Consider the following 18,122-nt stretch of genomic DNA (forward strand, 5'->3'; position numbering starts at 1 on the left):
TCGTGGCTCCCTACTAGTCCCAAGAAGGGCCATTAAAGGGTATGGGACATCCAGCCCGTAACAGAGAGCTGGGAATGAAACCATAAACATGAAGAAAGGAAGGTGGCAGAGCAGTAGTCTTGGAAATCACCAGCAAAGGGTAGGGACATTCCTTTCCCACTGATCAGAGAGATCCTCAGGATGGGACTTGTCAGCCTCGCCAGCTCAACAACGCTGCCTGGCAAGGACTACCCTCATGACAGAGGCCACGTTAGGCCTCTTAAACTTTTAAAATGCAGACCACTTTTTTTCCTGAGACTCACAACAAAAGTGTACATGACAATAGCCACATTTTCACGATGGCTATGCCTGACTTTAGAAAAATGATGCAACTGCAATGCTGCATAAAATAAGCATCAAAGGCCTACCTTACGGTAAAGCTATCAGTTATGAGGAAACATGCACCACAAAAAGCTGTGCAGAAGAAAAGCACTTTATTCCTGATCTCTGGAGCCATGCAGCCCATTGTTCCCATTTTCAGTGAACCCTTGCTGAGGCTCTGAAAGGATTTACAACTTTAGCACAGGATAATCAATTCAAATAATGAAACACAGCTCTGAAGCTATCCAAACAAAAACAAACCAACAGTCACAAAGAGAAAATGTGCATTCAAAAGCCATATGCTGAAGTTAGACCTAGATAAAGTAATGTCACTGCACCACCAGACGCAAAGTTAAAATAGAAAGGCAGAAGAGAGGCTACTAATGTACACCACAAGAGCAGATTAATACTGGAAGACAACAGGCTAAACATCACTCTTTCAGTGATCAAGGACTGGGCAGATGGTAAGAAACTCTGATCCTTTTATGTTACTTCAAGTACATTTGTGTATGATGAGCCTGAAGCCCAGATTAGGGAAACAAACAAACAAACAAACAGAAACAACACTCTTACACAGGTGAAATTAGTATATAGCAGTAGGTATTCCTCTTTCCCTGAATCTGTTGGGTTTTGGTTACATTGTCAGAGCATTTCATACTCAATTTATGGCATTCTTCAGAAAGCACTGTGAACAAGTTAACGTAAAGGTCCAATAAATTACACACAGAATATTCTGAGGATGCTTAATGAAGAAAGTATGCTTTAAAGTTTAATTCACATAAGTTTTTATAAAGCAAAACTTATACTCCCAAATTTAAATGGGTCTTTCAAGCCCCAGAATTAAAAATGCAGTGTTATATAATGGCATGATCCAATTCAGGGGTTGAAGATCTTCTGATACGAAATATGAAACCTTTTGTGAATTTCAAATCAAAAATTCTGGATTCACTTACTGCTATATTTGCACTGCTGCAAGACATAGGCTAAATTTTTACAGTTTTCTGTTCCTAGAAGTTTTACTTTTCTTGAAGATCAGCTCTCAGGATAATCTAACCTGTAGTTAAGAAGTTAATCTTATAATTAATAAATTATAAAATGAAGAGAGTGAAAACAGCCTTGTAACAAACATATTTCATAGATATTCAGAATACATCAACTGAAATAATGTTGCTTTGTACAGCAATTAAACCAACTGTAGAAGATGTACATAGTGAGAAAAGGTTCACAATTGTGCTAGGAAGATTGTTGGCAACATTTAATCAATCAACCAAATAACAAGATCTGTTTGAGTATGAAATTTTAAACATACAGAATTAACACCTAGAGATTGCTACAGGAATATATAAAACATAGAATTTAAAAATAAATGCTCTCTTGGTCAGTGACAGAAGCCCTCAGTTGTTGAGGGCTGCAAAATGGCATAAGCATTACAGACAAAGCATGATGGGGCAATAGATCACAGTAATAACATTTGCAATAAACAATAACAGAACAAAGCAGACATCTATAAAAATCCCATGAGGAATTTGCCTTATCCATAATTTTCTTTACATTTGAGAAACTGTGTCAGGAAAGGCCATTACAGCCAATGGCACCAATTAATTTCTGCAACTTTTAATGACATCTTTCTGGGTAAAAACCTCAGATAATACTCCAAGCACATGATTGATAGAGGCCTGTGTTTGATTTGTACCAGACTGTTGATTTTTTTAGTATTTTTAAAGAGTCCCAGTGCAGCCAATCAAGCTATCAACATGAAATACTCAGATCTTCTCTTGTAAAGTACAAGAAAACAGAAAGACAATGGGACTTTCTTAGTACGGTTGACAGACTATTGGTGATTTTATTTCAGTAGCTCTCTGGATGATGGATTACATGAATTTTTATTCCAAAGGAAAATGATAGCTGAAAAGAAATCTTTGATTTCATTCCATTCTGGATGTTATTTTACCCTTAAAAAGACTGTTGAAATGCAGAAGAAATAAAAATAATTGATTCTGAAGGGTGAAACATAACAATATACCGACTTATATTTGATTTTCTGGTCTTCAGCTAACCAACAGGTTTCAAGGATATTATAAAATTCTGTCTGGGATTTCCTCATACATAAGCCTTTGGAGGATACAGAAGATAGAAGCATGATTTTTTGTTTGTTTTGTTTTTGTTTTTGTTTTGTTTTGATTTGTTTTGTTTTCCAAAATACTTTAGTAACATCATTCTTTCATACTTTGAGATAATTGGTAAAATTAAACAGAGCCTGAAAATAGATGTAGGTAGCTCTTCTTTGCTGATCTAGTGAGCCTAGGGGAACACTTTCTGTAATCCCTACCTCTGTAGCAGTAAAATAAATAAATAGATAAATAAATAAATATATGTATATCCCTTAGTGAAACCAGGCAAAATCTTGTATTTGTGGATGCATCCCACAGTGCAGCTGACCACATGGGCATGCAAGTTTCTGCTTCTGTGTTTGTGGGGCTTTAGGGGGGATGCCTGTATGTCACAGCTTCTGGTACAACCAGTACTACATTGGGGTCTGGTTTCTGTAGCTACCTGCTTAGCATGGCACCACTGCAATTGCCTCGCACCCTTTTCAGGCATATCTGGCCAGGCCTACAGGCAGACAAAAGAAATGAGAAACAGTCCTGTAACCTCTGTGTGCACTGGCATGGCCATATGAGGGTAGGGAAAGGGTGGGGGGAAGCAGCCATGCAGCTAAAAATCATATGAACATATGAAATTGCCCCTAGAAATTAGAGTCCCAGCTTACGAGCCTTTGGTGGGAGCTTGGGTACATGAACTGCACAAATGCCCAGGCAGTTCCTAAGTTTATGCAGCAACCTAATTCTATAATCATGAAATCAAATTTAATTCTGAGATGCGTGGCCTTATCATTTGATGATTGCTAACTGTAAACATATAAGCAATGGAGAATATATCTTACATATGCACTGCTTTGAAGGTCTCCAACATTCTATAGACTTGATTTATTTGGAGTGTTTTCTGAATGCTAAAAAGCTTTGTAGTACTTACTTTAAATAAGAAGAAATGTGCCATCTAAATTTGATTTTCTAATGAGCAGCAAATAACAGATCACAGTAATGATCCTCGGTGCATTGCATTTCTCAAAATTAGTACTGCTGCCCTGTGAAGAATTATTTTATTCACCTCTCACTGCTGATGAAGAACCCGATCTGCAGGTACAAATAAGCTGTTTAGCTAAATGCTCTCAGCTGGAGTGCCAGCATGGCCTATATAAGCACATGGAAATGGGCTAATCCCAGCCAATTTAATAGGTTAGTGGGGACTAGAACTGTGAATCCTATGAAACCAATGTATTTAATTCCCTCCAAGTTTTGATTACATGGTATTAGAATTACTTCTTTATAGAAGACATCTTTTCCATGATACTCATTTTAGTCAGTATTCCAAAGTTCTTACAAATGAAAGTACCTTTCCCCAAAAACTAATCCTCTTTTCATGTGCTAATTCATTAAAGAATTAAACACCCCACAAGAAAACTTGTCCATCCCTGCCTCCCTGCCTTAAAAAAAATTTAAGTCATTCATCCACAAACAAGCAAATATTTCCATATTTGCCCTGTACAACAGATTTTTCTATGACATTGTTATGGTTAATTCTTTGTTCATTAAAGGAAATCCTTATTATAAGTAAGTTATCTCTACAGGGGTCATATCTACTATCACTGCCTACCACATAACTATGGTAGCTATACACAGTAAGTGTAAATAGCTATAGCTATCATATAACTATGATTACAATAAAGGTTACAATTTTTCTCTCACAATATGTATTTTTCAAGAATATTCAAGTTCTCGTCTCAGGCATGGCTCCTCCTATTTCCCTATTGCTGTCTTTTTGAAGAATAATTATCAAAGTAAAATGCTATCTATTGTTCTATATGTCAGATATGACAAAATTTAAAGACTAGGAGTATTTAAAAATGAAATGTTTACTTTTATTGGCAGAGCTACACAAAAGAACAACTCAGTAGCTGCAGTGCAGATATTAATTATTGTGTAATGATCAGGAAAGAGACTCTGGAAAAATGCTGCCAGATTTTGGATACAAGCATCCTATTTTTCTCTGCCACTGCTTTTGCGAGCTACTGGAAATACTCAAACTAAAAAGTGAATTGTGTCATGGATGACCCAAGAAAGCACGCGTTTGTTTTGTGAAAAGACGGGTGTTTTATCCCAGAGCCTAATTCAGTAGATTTATCTGCTACAATTACAGCGCTTTGATCACTCCAGAATAGGTGGTGTAGTGCGGGGTGTAGCTGTCCTTTTCCAATTCACTCTCCTTATCAGGATACATGTCTGTTGATTTGTGGGAAGCTGGCTGTTTTTCGTTCCTGACAAACTCCAGTGATTAAAATGTAGTGGCTTGCTCTTGTTCCCCTGATAAAGGTGACAGCTGCAGAGTTTCCAGTGTTAGTGGATATGGTCCATGCAGATTGCTTTTTAATGAAAGCAATATATTATCTTACCTAGAGACCCTGCAGCCTTACCTTGTTAATGTATTCTGGCTTGGCACCACATTCATCTATAAATTAGTTGTATTAAACATGCTTCTTACTATTTATCCAGTCTCTAAAGAGTTTTTTCTTTTTTTTTTCTTCTTTTTTTTCTTTTTTTTTTTTTCCCAGTTTGTTTGTAACTTTGCTTCACACCTCCACCAACAACATAATGTGTGAAATGAACAATGGTGTAGATTTCTCATAAAGTATCTAGTATTAAATAATATAGTCACAGACACCTCCACACTCGATGACTTGATAATCCTTCACATTTCGCCATTAAAATACACACTGAGGGATGTGGAATTAACAACACTTGATTATACAAGTCATATCTGCAAAGGTTTTCCCCTTCACTGCAACTTTACAATCAAAATGATATATGTAACAGAATCAAACAAAACAAAGATTAACCTAAACAGTCAAAGTTGCGTTTCATTTTTGTAGCCATGTCTCTTTTAAATTGTCTGAAATAAAGCAGATTGAAAATTCCTGTTGCATGGTATCCTTTAACAAAAGCGTGCAGGTCTCTGGAACACTCAAATGCCAAATTCATTATCACTATGAATGGTCTGTTCTTCAGATACAAGCAGTGCATTCCCTGTCAATAATTTACACTATTTCCACCAACCTTCATTTTGGACTAACTTTCAGAAAAGGACTGAAATATCATTTAGGGACCATCTTCTGTTTTTCTTTCACAAGAAGTATTTTTCTAGCAAAAGGTAAATATTTTAACTCAATAGATCTCATAAAAGATACATGAAAAAGTGGAGGTTTAATTACTTTCCCATATTTTATTCCTAAACAATAATGAGAATTTAGTACTTTGGTATAGTTCAAAGGTGATTATTACATTATCTTTAAAAATCTCCCATATGTAACATAGTCAAAAAAAAAAAGAAAAAAAAAAGTAAGAAGGAAAGAAAAAAAAGAAACATTTCAATAATCTACAAATGTACATATGGGAGCTACTAACTACTGTGAAAATGTTTTATAGATCTTAATAATTAAATGTGATGCGTATTAATAATTAAATAATGTTATTTTCAGTGAAAGGTGTTCTGCATTTTGGACTTGAAATATTGGAATTTAACTCCCTTAAAGTGCTTGCGTGTCTCTGCTCCATTTGTATCTTTGTTAACAATGCCTGTACAGCAGGAGAGATAAATAAGGGATTAGTAATAGATTAAAGGAAAGCCTTTGGTTTATACACACTGTGGACGCTGCCTCTGCAGTTAATTTTTTGAATTTTTACATTTTGGCAGAAAGATAACAAAATACCATACCTGTTTCTTATTTCCTCCATCTAAATTAGAACCCTGCTTGTCTTATATCTTCCTTGGAAATGCTCTTTGGGTGCCTAGAAATAATAATAACAACAATAATAATAATAACAACAACAATAACAATAACAGTAACAATAACAGTAACAATAAAGTAAGAATACTCCTGGATTTTTCTGAGCAGCCTCTCTGATGCTAAAGAATTATGTTATTTCATTTTCCATCTTTCCATCTTTGCTTTGAAAATTTTGAAGTCACCCAGACCTGTGAGGTTTTCTTGTTCTGAGGAAATAGCTCATCATCTTCTGGCCAAATACCTTACACCCAGTGAGTGTGTAAAAGCAGAGATAAAGGCAGGGAAAAAAAATAATAACGTAAATCTATAGTTGTGAGTAGGGACTGCACATGGGACATGGGGGCTGCTGGTCTCTTAACCCGGAAATACCAGTTCACAGCTAAGGTGGGAGCTGCACTTTCTCATGCTCCCTTTTCTCTGGCAAAGTTTGTCTCTAAAAATAGGTTCAGTTTTTCTCCCCAACAAGTATGTGAAGTGCGTTAAAGGTATAAGCATACCTTATACTAACGTTGTACTAAACGGTCTGCATGCCCCTCAAAGCTCTTTGAAATCAGCAAACCGGCCCCAGCTTCCCAAGTTATTTCAGACTCATGTACTTGCTCCCTGTCAGGAGAGGTAATTTCATTTTTCCTTTATATTTCTTTTCTTTATATTAATGCAAATTCCCAATTACATCATGCTGACATATCTGTATGTTACACAGATCATATTTATACTAAATACTTGAGGTCATAATTAGAGACTGAAGGCTTCAGCTCATAAATTAATACAGTGGGTGAATTTTTGTCTTGTAGAGAAGCCAGTTTGATTTTTGCTGTTGCCAGGAACAGAACTGTGAAGTGAGAGGCACAAAACTGAACAGCACCAATTTGGCAGACTGTTTATGCCTCTGTAAGAATGCAGGAAGGCTGCCTGCATGTACTGCATCCATCATCATACAAAAGCTGGGGACTCAGGATGATTATATGAGTGGCTATCTGTTTCAGCAGAAATATGGAGAGTTCATAGTAAACCATATATTTCACAGGTCTAAAGTATATTTTATTTTATTTTACTTTATTTCAGTAAGTGCTTTCTTTTAGTGTTTTTCCCAGATAAAAACCTAATTTAACAGTCATTAAAGACCTTTTAAAATTATGTATACCATGAAATGCTAAATCTGATAGCAATGTAGAAAGAGATCGATTGGAGTACTGCTCCTTCATCTCACTAGGAGATATTAAGAACCACGATAAAGATATTTTTCTACACTCAGCCTTTGTCATGTATTCACAGTTCCTTGACCACTCAGCATGTGTGCCATCCCCTTTTTCTTGCACCAGCCCAAAGTGTCCAAATCCCACAAAAATTTCCAAGTACCCCCAGTCTGCATCTGCAGCCTGCTGGCAGGGAAACGTGACAGCCACACTGTCCCTGTGCTCAGTCCCAATACGGCTGGGAAGGTGAGGAGGAAATGTGGTGCACCAAAGACAGAGGATATGACTCCACCATCAGGAGAGAGAAGGGAAAAGTACAAAGGCTCAAAAGGAAAAAAGAAATTTTCATTTTGTGCTCATTAATCATGTAGACAACTGTACAGATCCACAAACATATGCAAGCAAACCCACAGAGTGCTGATTGCAGCATTTGTTCTTTACATATAACCAACCGTTGCTTTCCAAATTGGTTCCTCTGATATGTTTCTCCATAAATAATGCTTAAAACACACATTACATACGCTCTATGGGTTGTTCTCCAGTGTCATTTTTTTTGGGGTACATCTCTGTTGCACAAAGATATTGTGATTGACAAAATAACACACTGATTTAAAACAAACAGAAATTCCATCTCATAAATCACAATAGAAAGTAAAAAGAGATTATCAAACAACTAAATAATGCAGCCCACAGCAAAACATGCCAGTAAATCATACAAACCAGGGTAAATTAGATAACACTGTCCATATACAATTACACTGTTTGGCTCCCATGACAGCCTTTAAATGTGACGTGTTATTTGACATGTATGCAATTAGGGCTTAAAATCAATTTTTTTCTATTCCATTAAAATAAAAAATGTACTGTTTCCAAATCAAATGCTAACTTTTTAGTCAAGATGTACAAGAAGTAGTATCAGGTTAGCAGCACCTCAGCAGTGTAATGCGAGACAGTAAGGGATGGTTTTCTGGGTTAACGTGGAGGACCAGGTCCCCAGGAATAATTATTACTGCATATTATTTATGCTCAAATATTATTCCTATTATTATTGTCAGAAGACTTGTAAAACCAAGATCCAGCAAGAAGCAGCAGCACTAATGCACAATGATAGAGGTGACACAGTGAACATCAAGGCAGACTTGGATCTCCAGGTAGACGTGCACTATAACAGGGACCTAGCACCTCCAGCCCACGATCCCATGCAAATGTGGTGGGAGGGACGCCTCAGCACGGCACTGAGCCATGAACAGGGAGGAGGCACAGTGCTGATGTGATGCTTCGAGGTGGTGAGAGCTGTGTAACTATTCTGCCCCTGCTCAGCTGGAAGCCAGGAGCAGCCGTGCATCCTTGCCCAGCTGATGGAAGCAGTGACTGCTTGTGGTGAAAGCTCACCGAAGGTCCATAGAAATGTGCTCAGTGCTGTAGCATCACTGGATGATAACTGCTAGCCCAAGCACCAGCCTTTTCATGCTTTTGGCTATCCATGTGGAGGCATGGACATCAGACGGCTCCAAGGCTCTCAGCTGGTGTTGGGGTTGCACAAGATCATGGAGGTGTGCAAGTACTGGCCTGATGTTTGGTCCCAGGCAAGCCCAGCTTGGTGTTACCTTGTGATGCCGTCACAGAGCCATATATGCTGCTTAGCTGTAGAAATGATGGACTGCTTTTGTTTCAAATTCTCAAGTTGTTGCCCATTTTCCACACCTTTTGTACATGTTTCCTCCTGACTATTTAAAAAAAACATGAAGGAAAATTATGTTCTCCTTTATGCATAAAAACTCTAAACCAGTATTAAAATTAGAGTATATAACTTAGTGCTTTTATCTCTTTATTCCCCCTCTCAGGCTGTCTTCCTGTTCAGACACTTAGAAAAAATAATATATATATATATATATATATATATAAATGGTGATGTACTTTACAATTTCTACACAAATTCTTTGTCAGATCATCATAAAAAATGCCCATTTGAGGACTCAAACATTTCATTTTCTTCCTTAAGGTCCTCAGAGACAAGCTGTTGAGCACGAGCTTAACCTGGCTGCTATGGTAGAAGATAACAAAAAATGTTTTTACAAATAATATTTTACAAATACCCTTCTTCTTAACAGTAAGAAGAGGGGCAAGGAGAATCTCCATCCTTTACTGGACGCAGGGGGGAACATGACTACTGAAGATAAGGGAAAGGCTGAGATTCATAACGTCTTCTTTACATCTGTCTTTACTAACAAGACCACTTAACCTCAGGGTACTCGGCCTCCCAACATGGAAGTCGTGGATGGGGAGAAGAAGAAACCCCCCACAGTTCAGGTGGAAACAGAGACCTGCTGCTCCATCTGGACAGTCACAAGTCCATGGTGCCAAATGGGATCCACCAGAAGGTGCTGAAGGAGTTGGTGTATGTGATTGCTGGGCTACTCTCCATCATCTGTCAGCAGTCATGGTCATCCAGAGAGATCCCAGATGACTGCAGACTTGCTAATGTGACACCCATCTATAAGAAGGGTTGTAGGGAGGACCTGGGGAACTACAGGCCTGTCAGAAAAGAGCAGTCAGGCATTGGAACAGGTTGCCAAGGAAGTGGTGGAGTCACTGTCCTTGGGAGTGTTCAAGGAAAGGCTGGACGTGGTGCTTAGGGACATGGTTTAGTGGGTGACAGTGGTGGTAGGGTGATGATTGGACCAGTTGATCTTGGAGGTCTTTTCCAACCTTAACGATTCAGTGATTCTGTGTCTCGCTGAGATGGGCTGAGAACTGTCTGAACGGCCCAGAGGGCCAGAGGGTGGCATAAAGTGTAGTTGGAACCAGTAACAGTGTACCCAAGGGGTCCAGTACCGGCTCAAATCCTGTTTAACATCTCCATTAACAACCCGGACAATGAGACAGACTGCACCCTCAGCAACATTGCTGATGACACAAAACTAGGAGGTGTGGCTGATATGCCAGAGAGCTGTGCTGCCATCCAAAGTGACCTCGACAGGCTGGAGAAATGGACTGACAGGAACCTCATGCAATTCATCAAGGGGACGTGCAGCATCCTGCACTTGGGGAGGAAAAACCAGTACAGGTGGAGGGGGAGCCAGCAGGAAAGCAGCTCTGCAGGAAAGGACCTGGCATCCTGGTGGATGTCAAGGTGAACATGAGACAGCAACACGCCCTTTCCCCAAGAAGGACAATGGTAACCTGGGCTGTATTAGGAGCAGAGTTGCCGTCAGGCAGAGAGAAGTGATCCTGCCCCTCTACTCAACCATGTTGAGGCGACACCAGAAGTGCTGGGTCCAGTTCTTGCCTCCCTAATATGCCAGGAGCATGGACATCCTGGGGAGAGCCCAGGGGAAGGACCATGGATACGATGAAGGGACTGGAGAATCTCTTCTGTGAGGAAAGGCTGAGAGCAGGGGCTGTTCAGCCTGGAGAAGAGAAGGCACAGGGTGGTCTTACCAATGTGTATAAATACCTGAAGGGAGGGCAAAGGATGGAGCCAGGCTCTTCTCAGGAGTGCCCAATGCCAGGACAAGAGGCACTGGACACAGGAGGCTCCCTCTGAACACCAGGAGTGCTGCTTTGCTGAGCAGGTGAGGAGCACTGGCACAGGCTGCCCAGAATTGTTTTTGAGCCTCCCTCCCTTGGGGACCTCCAAAATCTGCCTAGACACACCCTGCTCTTGGTGGCCCTGCTGGACCAGGGGCTAGAGCAGGTGCCTCTCAAGGTCCCTGCCAGCCTCAGCCCTTCTGTGATTCTAAAAAAGTGTATTTTTATTGTACTGTTCTTTTTCCTTCTGTTTCTGTCTTCTGCCTAAATTGTAGGCTGGTGCAGCATAGATCGGTTGTCTTTTATGCGGAGGTACATAGTTCTTGCTTAACAAACACTGTTGGAATAAATGTGAATCATAGGTCACAATTCTTCACTCTTACTCCTGTAGAGAACATAAACCCTCAGGAAACAATATTTACTGAAACAAACCTCTCTGCAGTGATAGCTGCCGACACAGTTGCACTTTGTGAGGACAGGGTCTCACACGCAGGTTCCATCATGAGCATTTCTGTGCACTACCCCATCACCATCCGTGCTGCGTCGTTGGCTCAGGCCCAGAGATCAGACAAAATCTGATGATGGGTGAGTGCTACATCAGTTCTTCACAATCTGTTCTTTAATCCTATATGTGACTCAAAACTGAAGCCTTCTTAGTCAAAACTCATTCCATACTTGTAATGAGTTCCATACAGTGCACTTGATACACTGGGAAAACAAGCTGCAAAATTCTCACTTTGCGGACTGTGGCTGCTGCCTCATGAGAGGTGCAAATGTGTGCTGCTCACAGTTACTTCCACAGAAAGTCAAATAATGCTGAGAGCATGCCATGCTTTGTGGCTGATTCTCCTGAAAATGAAGGTAACAATTTGCTCTGACCAGATTTCTCTTTTCTCTAGAAGCCTGCCCATGCCCAAAACACCCATGCCCACACTGGTGCCTCAGCGAGGGGGGTGCAAACACCCGGACCTGCACTGGGTGGTGAAGGGGAAGAGCGTTTTCTCGTGTTGCCCCTTGCAGGAAAAGGGGTCTGGAGCAGGGAACAGCAAAAGGCAGTGCTGCCCACCCTCCCTAGAGCCGCTGCTGGGCATTAATTAAATTCAGGCTCTCATTCCCCGCGTGGCAGCAGGGTCCTGGTTTCCCCCCTCCCCTCCGGCAGCGCCGGTGCCGCACGGCAGGGCAAGAGCCCCCTCTGCTGCTCTTCTACAGGAAACGAGTTTCCTGAGAAAAACAGGCTTTTTCGGCTGCCGCCGGAGCTCTTGGGCTTAGCTGTGTTTGTTTTTTTTGGGGGGGAACATTAAAGCCCAGCATCCCTCCTGCAGGAGGGATGCCGAGAAGGTTTGGCCGCCCCTCTCCTCGAGGGGCGATGCGACCACCCTAAAAACGCCTTTTTTCCACCGTGCCCGCTGCTGCCGGGCCATGCCACAGCTTCGTGTCCCCTCACAGGGGACAAGTGGCGATTTTCTGCCCCCGGCTTGCTGCTGCCAGTGGTGCCAGGACGGGGACAGTGGCAGGGCGCACTGTGTGCCCCAGCCTGTGTGGGCAAGCCCTAATTCATGCTGTTAGCGGGAAGTCAAGGTGCCATGCAGTCTGTACGCAATCAATTTTCACGTCTGGAGGCAGACAGAAGGGCAAAACTCAACAGCCATTGTTCCAGCCCTAGGGTGACAAATGACTGCAGCAGTTCTGCTTATGTAGGATCACTTAGAAGACCGGGTCACCTACTTCATGCATGAGCAGGGGCACCCATCTCCACCATCATCACTGTGCTCTTGCCCTTTGCAGGCAGCACAGGGAGAGAAAAGATATTTCATTTTGGCTGAGCTTGGCTCTCGTGTGCTAGTGTACCAAGTCACTCCAAGGTGATTCCTCTGGCAAGTGGAGGTGTGCTGATGAGTCCAGCAAACAGAAAAGGTCAAATCAGGAAACCCACCTTCTCCTCTGCCTCCCTGAACAAGTTTCAGTCCTGTCTCAGAGGGATTTTTTTATTTTATTTTATTTTTTTTAAGTATTTTATTTCCCGGTCATGAACAGTAAAAACAATCTGTTCTTACTGAGCTTCTTTGTCATTTTGTAATTGCTTTGGTTCTTTGTCTTGATGCACTTTGGTGCAAGTGACATATTTGGGTGGCACTTGTCCCAGAAATGGACTAAAATCAGACAGGCAAATGTTTCATCTATCTCCAGCAGAGGCCAGTGGATGTTTCAGATTAGGACGACTTCCCAAATCATGTCCCACACGCTGCCTGAAGCCCTGGGGGAGCCTACCCGTGGTGGCACCAGGTTCTCAGCTGGTCCCACCCCATCGCGCTGTGACGGCCTCCACTCTTTCATGGCCCTCTCTGCAGATGTGTTTCTTTTCCTGCAGTTCTGCTTCACACTTTCCTTTCTGACACCGAGTTTTGTATTTGTCAGTGAATAAATAGACCCGGGATTGTAAAAATATTCTGCTTGGCAGCTGGGCTTGGCAGTTCCGATCAATTAGGACCATTAGTCATGATGGGATGGAGAAAATGTCCCAGGCCCGAGGCGTATAAATGTTCTCAGGGCCCAAAAATTCCCTTGGCAGCCCAAGCTCTGAGCAATTCAGTCTGCTTAAATTACTGTTTTTCAGTGTGCCTGCACTGGTCTGGTGTGGCTTGCCTCATACTTCTAGGGCGAGTGGGACCTCAGGAGAGGTTTCTGTGGTGCTGAGAAGGTGTTCATACACCTTGGGACCTGAGGATCTAAAAGGTGATCAGCAGGGACAGGAGAGAGGAGGGTCAGCTCTGCTGTGGGCACGAATGGGCAGCCTGATGTATGATGGAGAGGCACCCTCACTGTGGTCATGGGCAGTCTTCATGACTGGAATGAAAGTGGCACTTTTAGCTCAACATCACCTGCTCAGCTTCTGCAGTGATGTATGGCCCAGCTCAGTCAGGCCATGGACTGAAAACCCCATAGAAAACATGGCAACGTGAAGAAATGTGGGTGGCAATCCATGAGGGCTCACCCATTCCCTCTGGCTAGTCACTGATCCCTAGCACTGGTTTGAGAGGCGCTTGGTGTGCCGGTGCAACACACGGCAAATAAATATGAGCTGTTTTGCAAGACTCTGCTCACATCAACCTCACAAGTACATCACAACCAAGATGACCCATTGTTTACTCGCTTGCCTTTCACAGTCTTGGGCACAAGGAGAAGAGGTGGTACCCACAGCTATCTGCCCACCCGCAGCTGGGCAGCACAAACCTGGCACCACCACCTCCTCTTAGTCCATCTCAGCTGCTGCGTGGTGTGCAGGGAGAGACCAGCGCAGAAATAAATGCTTCACCCAGCAGCCGTGGGTGCCTCAGTTTCACTTGGCAGCGGAGGCAGCCTGTGAAGCCCCGGCTTGGTTTCCCCCAGCTGGGCTGCCTGACCTGGCACCAGCTCTGGCACCAGCCTTCAGAAACAGCCCTGGGTGCAGCAGGCTGCGGCAGTGATTAAGGCAAGGACTGAACAGCCCAAAGTTGTCAGCTGGCTCCACGCAGGGTGTAGCTTTGAATATAACACCTATAAGGGTCAACGAGAAAAAATAAGGCTTTCTTTGTCCCAGCTCTGCCTGCACCACTTGTGTGGGTGCCTGACCAGCACAGACTGTGCACTGTGCACGCAGGTCTGTCTGTGTTACAGACGGGTACTGAGATCAGATCTTTGCTAACAGACCTTAAAACACTCGTTTGAGAAGACCACTCTGCTGGGGATGGTGCTCTGGACCGGCAGCTGCCTTACTGCTTTGCTGAATAAGTGGTTCAATGACATCTTGAAGCCAGGTTAGTGTCCAGCTAGGAGGACTGGCAGGCATGCCTGCATCCTGCTCTCTGCTCCATTTCTCCATCTGGTCACTGCACAAAGCCCTTCTCCCATTCCCAAGACAGATCCTAGAGTTCCCATGTCTTAGCAAGCCCAGGACCAAAATTTTATTCATGGGTCCAGGCAACTGTTTCTGATCACCTACCAGATTAATCTGAACGGGGTCCACCCTCCTGGTTGCTAACAGCAGGCTACCGAATAAGCATCTTCTGCTAAAATTCATAACATTCATAGCATCTTCTGCTAAAAATTCACTGGAGTTAGGTGCTTTCCCAGCTCTGCTTCTTGCCCAAAAAGCATGCTTAAAATATACATTTTTCCCTTTGTCATTGCGAGATATATTTGACCTACTCGTACTTCTTTCCCCCAACAAGGAATTCTACTTTGTGTTCCTGTACTGCGAGCATTTGTGTTCTTTGTTAGCTCCTGCTTCAGCTTCACTAACCCCTGGATTGCTTACTTGCCCAACAAATATATGGGTCTCATTTACCTTTTACGGTAACCAAAAATGAAATTATTGATTACCTGTTTCCTTCAGGACACATTGTTAAACTGCTTCACTTCCAAACCAGAGAAACTGCGCAGAGCAGAAAATCCCCCTGAAAATGTAAAAAGGTCAATGGTGCATTTGATGACATGAGTGCTTATGAAGCCACATAATTCATCATTTGTTACTACAGAACTCGTTCCTAGGGGGATTAGCATTTGCCAATAAATATACCATATGCTGGATTCTGTATGGAGATTTTTTAAGCTACCTTACTAAGTCATTAAGGATCTCCCATGACAACTATGACTAAAATGGGCCAAGCCCACCAGGGTTCCCTAGACCAGTGAAGCATGTGGGTTAAAGGATGAAGTCATGTCTCACTCGTGTACCAATCCTTCAGCGAGACATTTACAATTAAATAGTTTGCTTGTGACTTGTCTGTTGGGAAGAACTATTACTCCTCTGTGAGGACATGGATTTAACCCTTCCTTCCCTCCAGAATTTGGGGAAAGGAGAAAGAGCACAGAGGAAGGTACAGAGGAGTTTGAGCAGCAATCAGTGGCTGTGGTGGCACAGGCTCCAACACGATCCATGCAGACCTAAGAGGGGTTATTAGCAGTTTGTATCAGAATGTATATTAGCTTTCAAATCAAAAGGCTAAATAAGGAAAGAAAGAAAGAAAAATAATTCTCTGAAGTTGGCCTCTAGTAGGAAGGGCTCGCGTGTTCCACCTTCACGCTGCCAGAGGTCTTTCCTCACTGAAGTTGCCTGAAAGTCTGGAGAAGAAACAGCCTCTCCAGCAGCAGGGAGCTGTGAGACAGACACACGCACACCCCCAGCAGGCTACGCCAACCTGCCGAGAAAATGTTTTTGCAGATGATGAAAAATCATTGAACTGCTTCTTCGGATCTCAGCTGTCTCCCTGACTCCCAAAGATCTCAGTGCCTCCGTCACTGCCGGCCAGCCTCTGCTGGTCAAAGCTCACAGCCTGCCCGAGCATATGCAGACACAAGCACCCTTGCAAAACTGCTTTTGATATGAAAACATTAAACATATGCACACTCAGCACCCTGGGGGCTGAATGACAGCCTGAAGCCCATAGTTGGAAATGAGTTCCCTGAAGGAGTGGGGACCCTGGGGGCAGGTCTGCAGCAAGTGGGAAGTGCTGAGGGTCTCTGGAAATGAAAGGCATTACTTAATTGCAGAACACTGGGAAAAATTCCCAGTGTTGCTGAAAATTAATGACAAAATTCCCATGGACTTCATTTGAAGGAGTATTTGGCTCATATGACATAGTACAGATGGCTAAATTTCTTCAGGATGGATACAGTGTGAATGACTAAATAAGAGAGCAAAATAACAACAACAACAAAAAAGTAAAAGCAAGAGTAATGTATATTTTCTAAAGAAATCTTGGAATGGATGTTCAAAAGAGGTATAACATTAAGCTTTTGCCTTCTTCAGAAACTTTTTGTCCTCAGTTTAACTTCCTGTTTGCTCTAGTGCAGAGATTTCCTAAAGTACATTGAGCTAACGCTGACACACAAACATCCAGCTCACATCATATTGAGATGAATACGTGAACTTCCTGCAAAAACACATACAGCTGCTTCTCCTTACCTGCTAAGTAGAATCCATGTAAAAACTAGCAGAAGCTTAGCTACATAAGAAATAATATTAGAAATAATTTTATTTCTTTTATTTTTATTAGAATCAGAAACAGAAAATTTATTAGAAATAATCTTAGAAAGTTGGAATCTGAGAGGAAATAAAGTAACAAAAGAATAGTATGTGCCTGCTGTGTAGGCTTATTCTTAAACATGAAAAACTTCCATGAAAGCCAAACCCAACCAATTAATAACCAGGTAATCCCGTTGGCTTGAACGATCCAGAAATGGCATTCACTTCAATGCTGCAAAATAAATGGTTCATAAAACCAGCATATGGAACACTTTTTCCAAGCTCAAACTAAAGGAGTTGCAATAGCCAAAATGAGTCAAAGCCAGAGCCATACACAAAGACACTTTTCTGAACAGAACAAAATTCCTGTCTGAATGATTTTTGTTACCTTGGAGAACATCTGAGTGCCGTGAGAGCTGTCCTTCTCCCCCGTATTTTGAAGAACTCTTCATATCTCTGTGTTTGAATAGCTGAAAACTGTACTGCACCTGCTAATTTAAAGTGAGCGCAAAGCAGCCTTTTCCTCCCACAATCACGGGCAGGCACACGCGAGAAATGACAGACTTTCTGCATGTGTGTTGTAGCACAGAGCACTTGAGCCTCCACGTTATCTTGGCCATTAAGGGATGGTTCTGCTCTGAGAGATGTCAGAGTGGACTTGCAGTGAAAAACAGGGTCTGACAGCCCAGCTACTCGCAAATCAATAAGCTGCCAATTTTTCCTTTCCTATCAATAAGGTGTGATAGAAACCAGAGCAGAGACATTCAGCCAGCTAGGCAGTTAGCAAATCTCACTTCCTGAGAGCAGAGGATGCTGATTAGCTTTGGTAGCTGTGAGAACCCATCTCGTCCAGGTAATTACGACACCTCTGAGATCTGCAGGTCTATTGCCTAGAGCAACACCATGATTTTTAGATTAATAATGCCAGATTATTATTATTTTTTTTTTTTCCTCCAGCAGTCATTGCCACTGTGGACCACTAAATCGTTATTTTGGCTGGTTATTTTGGCAGGGAAGGTTTGAGTTCATCATTCACAGGCAAGTCTCACAGCTGGGGAGGCGTCAGGCCCTGGAGGTGATCCCTGCTGTCTCCCCAGCTGCGCTGTAGCACACACTAATTGCAAGAATC

General features: G+C 42.3%; 1 long non-coding RNA gene across 1 annotated transcript in view; it reads right to left on the reverse strand.

Annotated features, from left to right (window-relative positions):
* LOC137848483 (uncharacterized) overlaps nt 1-18,122 on the reverse strand; it is a 31,850-nt gene that overhangs the window by 12,517 nt on the left and 1,211 nt on the right. Inside the window, exons 2-3 of the long non-coding RNA XR_011091381.1 lie at nt 15,349-15,422; nt 6,190-6,263 (exon numbers count right to left, since the gene is read on the reverse strand). This is a non-coding gene — a long non-coding RNA (uncharacterized lncRNA). The remainder of the gene's footprint in view (nt 1-6,189; nt 6,264-15,348; nt 15,423-18,122) is intronic.

Source organism: Anas acuta, chromosome Z (assembly GCF_963932015.1).
Source record: "Anas acuta chromosome Z, bAnaAcu1.1, whole genome shotgun sequence".
Taxonomy (NCBI): Eukaryota; Metazoa; Chordata; class Aves; order Anseriformes; family Anatidae; genus Anas; species Anas acuta.